Source organism: Oryctolagus cuniculus, chromosome 7, assembly GCF_964237555.1.
Source record: "Oryctolagus cuniculus chromosome 7, mOryCun1.1, whole genome shotgun sequence".
NCBI lineage: Eukaryota > Metazoa > Chordata > Mammalia > Lagomorpha > Leporidae > Oryctolagus > Oryctolagus cuniculus.
Genome location: NC_091438.1, coordinates 150,227,230 through 150,240,569, shown reverse-complemented (window position 1 = coordinate 150,240,569; position 13,340 = coordinate 150,227,230). Strand labels below are relative to the sequence as shown.

At 52.3% G+C, this 13,340-nt stretch overlaps 1 long non-coding RNA gene across 2 annotated transcripts; it reads right to left on the bottom strand.

Annotated features, from left to right (window-relative positions):
• Positions 1 to 7,273: 7,273 nt before the first annotated feature.
• Positions 7,274 to 10,478, bottom strand: LOC127493478 (uncharacterized). 2 transcript variants are annotated; one of them, XR_007923690.2, is made up of 3 exons: positions 10,210 to 10,478; positions 9,973 to 10,055; positions 7,274 to 9,216 (listed from the first exon to the last, which is right to left on the bottom strand). It is a non-coding gene; the product is annotated as an uncharacterized lncRNA (long non-coding RNA). The 2 variants fall into 2 exon arrangements; XR_007923691.2 differs by having other exon boundaries at positions 10,225 to 10,478.
• Positions 10,479 to 13,340: the final 2,862 nt, after the last annotated feature.

Below are 13,340 nucleotides of genomic sequence, written 5' to 3'. Positions count from 1 at the left end.
TCCGCCTTGCGGCGCCGGCACACCGGGTTCTAGTCCCGGTTGGGGCGCCAGATTCTGTCCCGGTTGCCCCTCTTCCAGGCCAGCCCTCTGCTGTGGCCAGGGAGTGCAGTGGAGGATGGCCCAGGTGCTTGGGCCCTGCACCCCATGGGAGACCAGGAAAAGCACCTGGCTCTTGGCTCCTGCCATCAGATCAGCGCGGTGCGCCGGCCGCAGCGCACCGGCCACGGCGGCCATTGGAGGGTGAACCAACGGCAAAAGGAAGACCTTTCTCTCTGTCTCTCTCTCTCACTGTCCACTCTGCCTGTCAAAAAAATAAAAAAATAAAATAAAGTGCAAGAATCTTCTAGAAATGTATTTTCTATGAACATGAGGCTAGACACCTTAGATTGTCCACACCCTGGGATATCTTTGATGGATTTTCAACCCAAGGGATAGTCATGAATTTGTTAAAGTTAAAATCTAACTTTAAATTTTTAGTGGAACATGTCAAGAAGTCTGAAACGCATTGGGAACAGAGTGTAGGAAAAGCAATTCCTACATGTGTATATTGCTGGTGGGTAAAAGTGGATGGTGTTGATCAGGATTAGAAGTGCCTGTTGACCTAACAATTCCACTTGTAGAAACTCCTCCTTTGTAAATGCACACGTGGACAAAGGTCATCATACAACTGTATTCCTTGCAGCAGTGTTTTTAATAACAGAATGAAAACCTGGGTGTGGTCAATAGTCAATTAAATTTCTCGAATGCATGTGTGCATAATAAAGTGAAAAAACTACAAAACAGCATGATTCCATTTTTTTAACATTATTTATTTGAAAGGCAGAGAGAGAGAGAGAGAGAGATTGAGAGAGATCTTCTATCTGCTGGTTCACTCCCAAATGCCAGCAACAACCAGGGCTAGGACAGGCCAAAGCCAGGAACCAGGAACTCCATCCAGGTCTCCCACACGGGTAGCAGGGGCCCAAGGACTTGAATCATCATCATCTTGGCTTTCCCTCCTCTGCCTCCCAGGCACATTAGCAGGAAGCTGGGATGAGAAGCAGAGCAGCCATTTTGCAGATCCGAAGTGGCAGCTGAACCTGCTTTGCCACAACACCTACACCTCCCCTTTTGAAAAGAGAAAGATGAATATAGATGTTTGTGTGTCTCTGGAAGAGTTCTCAAAGGGCTGATTAACAGTGGGTATGTACACAGAAGGAGACTAAATAGAGAACAGAGAGGGTGACTGTTTGTACCTTTTGAGTGTGAATGTACAGCATATTTTGAATCAATAAAAAAAAATTCAAAAGAAGAAAACACCAGTCACTCCACAACCAATGATTCCAGAGGGTCTCCTACATCCAAGGCTCCGTGCTGGGCACTAAGAAATAGAACCTTATTCAGCCAGGGTCTTCCCTCTGCCGCTTGGGCTCTGGTGGGAGGGGAACATGAGCAGAGCGACACGCTGTCCCAAGCTCCGTGGCGTTAGGGAAACCAGCGTGCCATGCCGCCAGCAGCGGTGCAGGAGACAGCCTTGTGTACTCTCCCCCAGGGAAGGAATTAGAATTCTGTAATCAGAACGGAGCATGGAGTGGCAGCCCCTGATGGGAGCAGGGAAGACTTCACACAGAGAGAAAAGATGAGCAGATATGCAAAGCTGCCGAGAGCTGGCCAGGATAGCTGGAGTCAGACAGAGAACAGGAGCAGGTGCCTGGAGAAGAGATCCCGCGGGCCCTCAATGCCAAACAAAAACCTTAAACTCCAGCATCTGGGGGGATGGGAGCCAGGACAGCCTCCTGGGGCTGAGCAAGAGCGTGAGCTAACCTGCTTGGGTGTTTGCCTCGAATTTCAATCAAAATTCTTGTATCCTTGGATCACAGCAGGGAAAAGATCAAGACAGAGACCAGGAAATTGGAAGCTGGTGGACTGTCCCCCACTGCGAGTAGGTGAGAGCCCCTTGTTTATGGGTTTTGACTATTTTGGGCCTTCCTGTTTTATTCTCTGGATCCTTTTATGGGTTCCTTGGGAGCTCATTAAAAGACCATCACTCTTAAATGTGACAGTTTGCTTTTAAATAAGCTTGACATTTTTCGGCCAAAGGCTGAAACCCTTCATTAGCCATGCTGAACACGGTCCTGTTGGGGGCGTTTGACACGAACGTCACGTGGGCTGTGTCAGGAGGATGACAGATGGGTGAGCCCAGCCGCAGCCAGACGTCCCTAGGGAACCGCCCCCAGCTGGGGCTGGTTGTCCACACTGAGTCACAAGTTCAAGACGAACTTGTGACTTGGAGAAAGTGAGCAGATAACACTTCGAGGCGGCGGGAGAGCTGACCGAGGGCAGCCAGGGCTGCTAAGGACGTGGCCCCCTCGGCTTATCAACTCAGACCTAAATCCACACTTCCCCCTGAGGAGCAGCAAGGTTACTGGGTAAATGCGCTTGGGCGTCCATCTGCGAGGGTCAGGGACGGGGCAGATTGGAGGGCAGGCATCCGAGCACCCACACCAACACTACCAGGCAGGTGCCGAGGGCAACAGGAAATAGAACAGACCCCAGTAAAGCATCAGGTTGCCTGCCACTTGGTTTCCTCTGAGAGCTTTCTCTTTGGGAGGAGCAGGCATTTGACACAGCAGCACAGATGTCACCCACCTGAGACACCTGCATCCCATACTGCAGTGCCTGGTGGGAGTCCCGGCTCTGTTTCCGATTCCAGCTTCCTGCTAAAGCACACCCTGGGCAGCAGCAGTGATGGCTCGGGAGTTGGGTCCCTGCCACCTGCACGGGAGACCCACATCGAGTTCCTTGCTCCTGGCTCTGGTCTGGTCCAATACTGCCTGTTGTGGGCATTTGGGGAGTGAATGTGGGTGGAAATTCTTTGCCTGCTTGTCTGTTCTTGTCTATCTCTGTCTCTCTGCCTTTCAAATAAACAAAAATTGGGCGCCGACGCTATGGCGTAGCGGATAAAGCCACTGCCTACAGTGCTGGCATCCCAATAGGCGCCAGTTTGAGTCCCAGCTGCTCCACTCCCGATCCAACTCTCTGCTATGGCCTGGGAAAGCAGCGGAGGATGGCCAAGTCCTTGGGCCCCTGCACCCGTGTGGGAGACCTGGAGGAAGCTCCTGGCTCCTGGCTTTGGGATTGGCACAGCTCTGGCCATTGCCGCTAACTGGGGAGTGAGCCAGTGGATGGAGAACCCCCCTCTCCCTCTCCACTCTCTGTGTAGCTCAGACTTTCAAATAAATAAATAAACATTTTAAAAAACAAATAAAATAAATTTTTAAAATTTAAAAAACAGAGAACTTTGTCTTGGGTGAGCCCCTAACATAATTAACAGTTTATGTAATATATATTATATTGATATGACATATGCTTATCTATACATATATTTAGACGCACATATATGTAAGTTTATTTGGCTTGAAGGTTTTTAAAAGTTTATTTATTTATTTGAAAGACAGAGTAACAGAGAGAGAGAAAGAGAGAGATCATCCACCTGCTGGTTCACTCCCCAAATGTCTGCAAGAGCCAGAGCTGGGCCAGGCCAGAGCCAGGAACCAGGAACTCCATCCTGTTCTCCCTCTTGGGTGGCAGGGCCCCAAGTACTTGAGCCATCATCAGCTTCATCCTGGGGAATTAGCAGGAAACGAAATCAGAAGTGGAGGTGGGACACAGACACCCCAGTAGGGGACGTGGGTGTCTCAAGCGGTGGCTTCACCGCTGCACCACAATGCCCACCCCATTCAACATATTTTTAACGAGCATTTGTTCCCCGCAGCGTCCTTTCCCGGACACACGGGATGGCAGGACGTACTCTCTGACCTCATGGAAGGTATGAAGGGGACTTTTTAAATTATTATCATAATGATTTAAAATCTACATATTTGTGGGTGGGGAGAAATCTGAGATGACTTCATATACGGAACATACCATAAAACAAGGATAGGAAAGGCTCAGTTACGAAGCAGAACAAAACCTCAAAGGGGGGCAGGCAGGAAACTACTTTGTGATAGGCGCCTGGGATGAACTAATGGACACCAACCTTGACTGTAAACTTCCCAACAGCCAGTGCAAAAAGGAAGTGTGTTGGGGTACAGTCTGGTAAAGGTGGGCACACACTCACCAGAGGGTGAGCGTCAAGGCAGTGGTTGCAGCGTGTGGTGAAGAGGACGGAAGCAGGTCATCCAGTGAGGTCAGCAGGCTGCTGGCCCACGGCCTGCGAGTGCACCATCAGCAGCAGCCCGGGGAAGGGCGTGGGGCAGGTGTTTGGCCTGGAGGTGAAGGTGCCCACACCCCATATCTTAGTGCCGGCGTTGAGTCCCCGTTCTGCTCCGAATTCCAGCATGTGCACCCTGGGAGGCCCAAGTGCTTTGGTCCCCTCCACCCACATGGGAGACCTGGATTGAGTCCCTGGCTCCCAGCCGCAGCCTGGCCCAGCCCTGTGGCTCTCTGTCTCTCCGTCTGTCTGTATACCACCGCTCCATTGCTCAAGTAAATAAATACTAAACTGTAAGCTTTTTTAATAGGAGAATTCCCCAAAAGAGGCATCCCAATGGGCTCACTTCCTCAGCCTCCACTGGACCAATGGGACCTGCTTACCATGGACTGGTCAAAGGGTCGAGCAGCAGAGATGGGAGACGTACGGAACGAACAGTCCATGAGAATGGAGTAATGACCTTGGTCTTACCAGCACCTCACACCACAACAGAAGGGCCAGGCTGGGGGCAATGGCCCCACACAGCTTCACCTGGAAGTTCCTCAAGAGAGTGGGCTGTGGGCCAGGCACCATGTTTTCTTTCTGAAGCAACTTTATTGGCATACAACACGCTGCACGTGGTTAAAGTGGACAGTTGGGGAGCCCTGACATATGTATACACGCCTGCAAAGCCAACACCACAATCAAGACGGTGAAGATATCTATCACTCCCCGATTTCCTAGTGACTCATCGCAATCCCTCCCAACACCCTCCCTCCCCAGCCACTCCCAGGCAGCCACTGCTCTGCTTTCTGTTCCAAGAACTGGTTTGTGTTTTCTAAACGTTTATGCAAAAGGAATCCTATAGTGTGCATCCTCTCGGGCTTCTGTCCCTCAAAAGAGTTATTTTAAGAGTCCTCCCTCTTGGGGCCGGTGCTGTGGCACAGTGGGTAAAGCTGCCGCCTGCAGTGCTGGCATCCCATATGGGCACTGGTTCAAGTCCCAGCTGCTCCATTTCAGATCCAGTTCTCTGCTATGGCCTGGGAAAGCAGTGGAAGATGGCCCAAGTCCTTGGGCTCTTGCACCCACATGGGAGACCTGGAAGAAGCTCCTGGCTCCTGGCCTCAGATCAGCGCAGCTCCAGCCATTGCAGCCAACTGGGGAGTGAACCAGTGGATGGAAGACTTCTCTCTCTCTCTCTGCCTCTTCTCTCTATATGTAACTCTGACTTTCAAATAAATAAATGAATAAATCTTTTTTTATAAATGAATAAATCTTTAAAAAAAGAAAACGATTCTTCCCTCCTGTCCCTTCTTATTGCTGAATAGTATCCCATTCATTGCGTGAACATAGCACAGCACACTTCCCTACTGATCTGTTGATGGTCATGTTTTTAAATAGCATAAATAAAGCTGCTAGGAACATTTAAACACAAGTCTTTTAAGTCAAACATCCCATTTTTGAACTTTATTTATTCATTTTTATTTATTTGAAGGGCAAAATGACAGAGAGCAAGATCTTCCACCTACCTGCTGGTTCACTCCCTAGCTAGCCCAGGCTGGGCCAGGCTGAAGCCAGGTCCCAGGAACTCCACTCAGGTCTCCCACATGGGTGGCAGGGGCCCAGACGCTTGGGCCATCACTTGCTTGCACATCAGCAGGAAGCTGGATCAGAAGCAGAGGCAGGACTCAATCCCAGGCATTCCGCTATGGGATGTGGGCATCCCAACAGGAGCTTAACCCAGTGTGGCACCAGGCCTGCCCCTTATACAAGTCTGTGTGTGGCCATATTCTTTCCTTTCTCTTGGGTAAATGTCGAGCACTGGAATAACGGTCGTATGGAAGGTGGACGCTTAACGTCCTGAGACGCTGCTGGACAGTTCCCCATAATGGGGGCACCACTTCACCTTCCCGCCAGCACTGTGCAGGAATTGCAGATGCTCCAAATGTCCCACCAGTGTCTGGTATGAATGACATCACGGTTTCCATTTTATTTATCTAATAATGAACGATGCAGAGCATTTTCCTTTTAAGATTTATTTAGGGGGCCAGCACCGCAGCTCCATAAGCTAATCCTCCGCCTGCGGCATTGGCACCCCAGGTTCTAGTCCCGGTTGGGGTGCCGGATTCTGTCCCGGTTGCCCCTCTTCCAGGCCACCTCTCTGCTGTGGCCCGGGAGTGCAGTGGAGGATGGTCCAAGTGCTTGGGCCCTGCACCCCATGGGAAACCAGGAGAAGCATCTGGCTCCTGCCATCGGATCAGCGCGGTGCGCCAGCCTCAACATGCCAGCCACAGGGGCCACTGGGGGGTGAACCAACAGAAAAGGAAGACCTTTCTCTCTGTCTCTCTCTCTCTATCACTGTCCACTCTGTCTGCTAGAAAAAAAAAGGTTTATTTAGGTATTTGAAAGGCAGAGAGAGAGAGAGAGAGAGGTCTTCCATCTGCTGGTTCTCTCCCCAAATGCCCACTACAGCCAGGTTTGGACCAGGTCAAAACCAAGAGCCCAGAACGCCATCCAGGCCTCCACTGTAGTTGGCAGGGCCTGAAGTACTCGAGCCTCATCTGCCGCTTCCCAGGTACACCAGCAGGGAACTGGATGGAAACTCAGACGGGAGCTTGATGTGGGAGGTGGGTGTCCCAATAGGTGGCTTAACCCGCTGTGCCACACCAGCCGCCCCTGAGCACTCTGCCCCCTGCTGTCTGCCACCCACGGGTCTCCATGGGTGAAGCAGTTGCACAAATATTTTTCCCACTTTTTAATCAGGGAGTTTTGGTTTCTGATTATAGGAAGTTCTTTACAGTAGCTCCGTCTCCCGTATCGGGGCAGGGGGATGGAGCCCATTCCAAGCCCCCAGGGGAGGGAACTGGCCCCTGTGCTCACATGCAATGTCTCTCCTCCCACAGGCCTATCTGTGTTGAAGCCTAGTTTATAAACCAGGCACAGTAAGAAATGAACAGCATTAGCAAGGAGTAAAACAGAACAATGACAGCAATTGTCTGTAGTCAGGGTTCTGTGAATGCGGCCTCTCTCTCTCTCTCTCTCTCTCTCTCTCTCTCCCACCCCCCCCCCTCTTAGAGACTACTGTGAACATTTTTAGACTGCCTTTGACTTCGGATGCCTGAACCCAACAGGTCCGGAAGGACTGCGGGACACACAGGTCTCTCATCAAATTCCTGACCTGCAGATGCTTTCTTCCGGTCTGTGACTTGACGTCTCCTTCTCGCAGCTTGTCTTCCTGGGAGCAGTTCTTCCTTTCTATGAAGTCCACTTTGCCCATCGTTTTCTTGGACAGACGGCGCTGTCACTGCTGCCTCTGAGAGATCTTCACCCAAGCCAACGTCACAAAGACTCTCCCGAGTTAATTTCCTATGCGATGCCAGGCACTGTGCCTTGTGCACCATATCACTCCTGCGAAGGACCTGGATGCTCTTTTTCTCCCCATTTTACAGAGGAGGAAATTGACGTGCAGGGAAGTTGTAACCCACTCCTTTTTTCTTTCTTTTTAAATATTTATTTGAAAGGCAGAGTTACAGAGAGGCAGTGGTAGAGAGAGATAGAGAGGTCTTCCATCTGCTGGTTCACTCTCCAGATGGCCACAACAGCCAGAGCTTTGCTGATCTCAAACCAGGAGCCAGGAGCTTCTTCCGGGTCTCCTACACAAGTGCAGGCGTCTATGGACTTGGGCCATCTCCTACTGCTTTCCCAGGCCATAGCAGAGAGCTGGATCAGAAGTGAAGCAGCCGGGACTCAAACCGGTGCCCATGTGGGACGCAGGTCTGTTGGCAGTGACTTTACCCACGACGCCAGTCTTCCTTTCCCCAGAGCTATATGCCCAAGCACAAGACCCCGCTGAAATCTACTTAGCTCGTGCTGTTGGCCCTAAAACCTCAGGGATGCTTTGGGGCATTTCCTTCCCTGAATCACACGTGTCACTCCTATTCAGTCACTTGGTCACACATATCACTACTCAAAGATGGCCCATCTAGGAAACCGGCCTGGATACCAGGATTCCTAGGTCCTTCTCTGGGCTCAGGTCAGTTCGCCTCTAGGGAAAACAATGGAAATTATTTATAAAATAATCGGAGCCTAAGGGTTCTTCAATCTCTGTATTCTCCCATCCCAGGGATTTTCCCAGGAATCTGATTAGTCTTTGATGCACTGATACTGCTAGCCACTGGGAGGCGCCAGGAGCACAGGCTGCAGTAGGCAGAGTGGACGGAAGAGCCAGGGCCTAGGGAAGGAGGCAGAGAGGCAGGGCAGAGGTCTGCAGCCTGGAGGGGGCACCGGGGCTGACCGCGAGGGGCTTTATCCAGGGGTCGGTGGCACCTCACCTGTGCCTCCAGCTTCACTTGGAGTACAGACCCCGGGGTTAGCAACAAGTCAGCTGGTGAATGAGAACCACCCCTGTGCCGTGTGTTAGGAAAGGTGAGTCGGGCCAGGCTGGGAGGCTCTGCTGTTTGCCAGCCATGCGGTCTCTTGCAAGTCCATGGCCAGCCTGAGGCTCCATGATGGAAGTAGAAACACATCCTTGGGACACACCTCCTATCAGAAAACCTGATCCCAGTTCTGTTTCCACTTCCAATCCAGCTGCCTGCAAATGCACATCCTGGGTGGCAGCAGGCGGTGCCTCAAGTGCTTGGGTCCCTGCCACCCACGTGGGAGAGCCGGGTGGAGTTCCAGGCTCCCAGCTTTAGCCTGGCCCCGCCTTAGCTGACACAGCCATTTGGGGAGTGGACTAGCAGATGGAAGAGCGCTCTGACCCTCTCTCTCTCTCTCTCTCTCTCTCTCTCTCTCGTGCATTTTTAAAAGAAACCCATTCTCCTCTTCAGGACAGGTTTGGTAGGTTAAAGTTGTAGGATTTATTTTAAAATTAGAATTAAAAGTTTAACAATAAAATAAAGCCATGTGAGTCACGGAGGGACAAGAATACAGAAGGTCACAGGAGGAGCTGGTGTTGAGTCACGGTCGGTGATGGCGGCATCCCGTAGGAGCGCCGATTTGAGTCCCGGCTGCTCCTCTTCCTATCCAGCTCCCTGATAAGGCGCCTGGAGAAGAAGCAGAAGATGGCACCAGTGCTTGGGCCCCTGACATCCATGTGGGAGACTAGGATGCAGTTCCAGCCTCCTGGTTTCAGCCTGGACCAGCCCCAACTACTGCAGCCATGTGGGGAGTGAACCAGTGGGTGGAAGACCCCTCTCTCTCTCCCCCTCTCTAATTTTCTCTCTGTAACTCTGCTTTTCAAATAGATAAACAGAAAAAGTTCACAGATGGAGAACATCACCAGAGGTGTCTATGATGAGGGGAGAGCAGCAGCAGCAGCATTTATTCTACTCTTACTACGTGCCAGATATGGCTGTGTTTTATGTACAGAATCATAAATCTTTGATTAGAAGGAGCTTTGAGGGTCATGCTACTATTCTAATACAGTAATATTCATGTATACAATAAATATTTGTACATTTTAATTCATTTAAGACCCATCTCCCCTGCTAAACTCTACGCTGAATAAGCCTGGAAGCTGTACCTGTGTTTTTCGCTGCCGGAGTCTCAGTGTTTAGCTGGCATCTGGCATGTAGTATGTGCTCAATAAACAGTTGTGGCGGGCCAGGCATTTATTGCCCAGAAGTAAGACTCTGTGTGGGATGCCTGCATCCCATACTGGAGTGCCTGGGTTCAAGTCCTGCCTCCACTTCCAATCCCAGCCTCCTGCCGATGCACACCCTAAGAGGCAGCCATGATGCCTTGGGCACAAGGGTCCTTGCCACCCGACAAGAGATCTGCACTGGGTTCAGGGCTCCTACCTTCTGCCTGGCCCAGTCCCAGCTGTTGGGTGAGCATCTGGGGAGTGATGGGAGATTTGTCTCTCTTTACCTTCAAAATAAATCTAGGTAAAATAAAATAACTCTAAGTGCATGTAATATATCAGTATTTGTTGGATGAATGAATGAATGAACAAACCCAGTCAGTGCTGACTCCCTCCCGCTAGATGCAGTCCTTCTACCCTGATTCTGAGGGGCACCCAGCCTTTGCTTGCACACCTCCCTCTCAAGGACCTGCTGTCGGCCATCTCGGATCTCCTTGGCCTCGGCTCTGACCGAGCCTTTGTGCTGGGGAAAGAAGTGAGCGTGGAGTCCTCCTGCACCCTCAGTGAGATCCTCCGACCTCCGTCAACCGCGAGCCCATCTAACCCTGACAGCGGGGAGCAAAGACGTGGTGGCAGCTGGTGAGAGCCCAAGATTAAATGAAAACTTCTAATCAAGATGGCAGCGAGGGATGGAGCCTACGGAGAAAACCGACTGAAGAGGACCGGAAGCAGGCTACAGGGAGGTGGGCCTTGGCCTCAGCCCCAGCCAATCACGGGGGTCCTGCCCCACGAGGATTGGCTTAGGCGTGGACACGTGACTCATTTCTGTCCAATGAGATGGTAGAAGTCCGCGGAGAGGCTTTGGGGAAACTTCATTCACAGGCTCCGAGAGCCAGCGCCCGCCTCCTGCCTCCGGCTGACGGAGCTGAATGCGTGGCGCCCGTGGCCACCAAGACCAACCAGTATGCGGGGGAGGGCAAAGCTAAGAGATCACGGAGAAGTGGAGCGGGAGCTGTGATCCAGCCGTGCCTGCAGCTGCTCTATGGCCGACTTCCCGTGGAGTAACAGGTCGGCCTGTGTAATCCCGGCGAGTTGCCATGGCGAGGACCATCACCAAGAACACCCCAACAGACAGGCAGCTCAGAAACTCCCAAGAGCTCTTTCGTCACAAGCTCTGAAGCCCAATTCTGACTCGCCAAGGGGAGAAAGAAAACAGAATGTGTTCACTGAACTAACCGAGAAGACCTGGGCTGGACAGGTCCAGGGATCCAAATACTGACATCAGCCCCCAGCTTTCTGCTCCATTGGTTCCATTGCTAGGCAGTCGCTCCCAGTCACTGCCAGGACCCCAGACCCTTGTCTTCGTGGCTTTGCAACCCCAATGGAACAGGTCTTCTCCTCCCCAAAAGTTCCAACAGAAGTCCCGCTTGTGAGGGTCATGGACAGTTTGGGGTCGCACCTCCACCCCCAGCTAATCACCGAAGCCAGGAGAGGAAAACCACTGACCAGCCAGGAATGACTGAGCCCCCACCATCAGACAGATAGGGGGTGAGGGCGGTCGGGTGTCGTGCAGTTCAACTCGCCGCGTATTTATTGTCTTCTGTGGACAATCCCTGTTCTCGGTGCTGCGACCTAATAGGGAGGCATGAATTCCCAGCGTCCATTCTGCCGAGCGAAGACAAGTCAGCATGCGAGAGCGCTGAGAAAGTTCCAGGTGACGCCGGCCTGAGCTGGAACCTCGACGAGCCGTGCTCCCTGATGAATCTGGAAGCCCACGGACCGTGAGCCCCAGGAAATAAATGCTCACTCGTGTTTACGTGTATTCAGCCAAGTGGATCGATGGACAGGATTTTTTTTTTAAGATCTGCTTATTTATTTGAAAGTTAGAGTTACATAGAGAGAGGGAGACACACTCCCACCCACCCACCCACCCACCCACACACACACACACAATCTTCCATCTGCTGATTCACTCTCCAGATGGCCATAACAGCCAAAGCTGGGCCAGGCCAGGAGCCAAGAGCTTCTTCTGGATCTCCCACATGTGAGGCAGGAGCCAAACACTTGGGCCATCTTCCACTGCTTTGCCAGGTGCATCGGCAGGGAGCTGGGTCGGAAGTGGAGCAGCCGGGACTGGAACCTGTGCCCATGTGGGGTGCTGGCGCCACAGTGGGATGCTGCTACTCCACAATGCCGGCTCCCTGAACAGAATGCTTTTAGCTTGCAATGTAAACAATACACGCAGCACTTGCATTAGCCGGGAACTGCTGTGGCCCAGTGGGTTAAGCCGCTGCTTGCTTGGGTCATCTGCATCCCATCCAGGAGTGCTGGTTTGAGTCCCACGGTGACATGGGACACCACATGGCAAGAGGCGGGGGACACACATGCTGGCCTCTGTCCTTATGAAGCTACCAGGAGGCAGTCATGGGGGCTGCAGCCCAACGACCTAATCCAGTCTTGTCACTCCCCCTACCCTTGCCACCATGACCAGGTTCTGGCTTCGGCTCCTCCCTCCTAGTTCCATAAGCCTTTGGGGTTGAGTCAGGGGCCAAGTCACTCAAATGATGGCTCTTGATCTCTCTGATCCCAGCCTTGCCCTGCCCCTCCCCCAGCCCAGCCTAAGTCAAAAAGGCAAAGACTGCAGGCTCCCGAGTCCAATGATGCAAGGCTCGGGGCGGCAAGGAAGCAGCCTCCAGCCCCCTGGGGCCAGGGGCCAACGCGCCAGGAGCCATTTGTGCTCTTCTCGCCCTCTCCCCTCTCTCCTCTGCCTGTTGGCGTCCGTCCCGGCCACCCCATTAGTGTCCCTGTCCATGCAAGTCCAGAGCTGCAAACTGCACCAGGTTATGCAGAACTGGGCGGGGGCAGTCCTGAGAGAAAGGCCTCCCATTGGCTGTCTTAAGTGTCGCACACTAGCCTGGACCAATCGCTGTGCCAGGAGGTGGGATGAAGTGGTGGCCCAGTCTGGGACAGGTGGGGACCGCTGTGGTCTGGGGGCTGAAAGCCGGGACTTGGAAGCAGGTGGGTCTGCGGGGCTGAGAAGGTTCTTACCATTTTAACTCAGAAACATCCCAGCCCTGTGTGTTCCATAGAAGCATATTCCTTAAAAACACGAATCCGGCCTGACAGCTTAATTTTGCTGCTGAGAGAAATGAGCTTGCTTTGGTCAGGGCTCGGGGGTACGAGGGCACTGGCCGCTGTCATGTTCAAAGTGATGCATTTCTTTGGGGCGAATCTTGGTTTGCTTTCTCTTCTTCAGAGGCAGCGGCAGGAGTGACAGGAAGACTTGAAGGCATGGCAACCCGGACGCCTTTACTGCAGCTTGAGTCTTGGGTCACACCGCAGGGGGTGACGGTACAAGGAGCTCTTTCTGGTGCCCTGTGTCTGGCCTTCACCGCCATCCCAGGCACCTCCGCTGTCCATTTCTCCTCCAAATGCACCTCCAGTCCTGGCTGCACTCATCAGAATATTAACCTTGACAACGCACCAGTGTGACCCTTCCAAGTCCAAGTCCAAGCCAGCAGAAGATTCTGTCCAAACCTGGCAAGGTTCCTACTTGAGAGTTGTGTTTTGCTTCATTATCCCAGG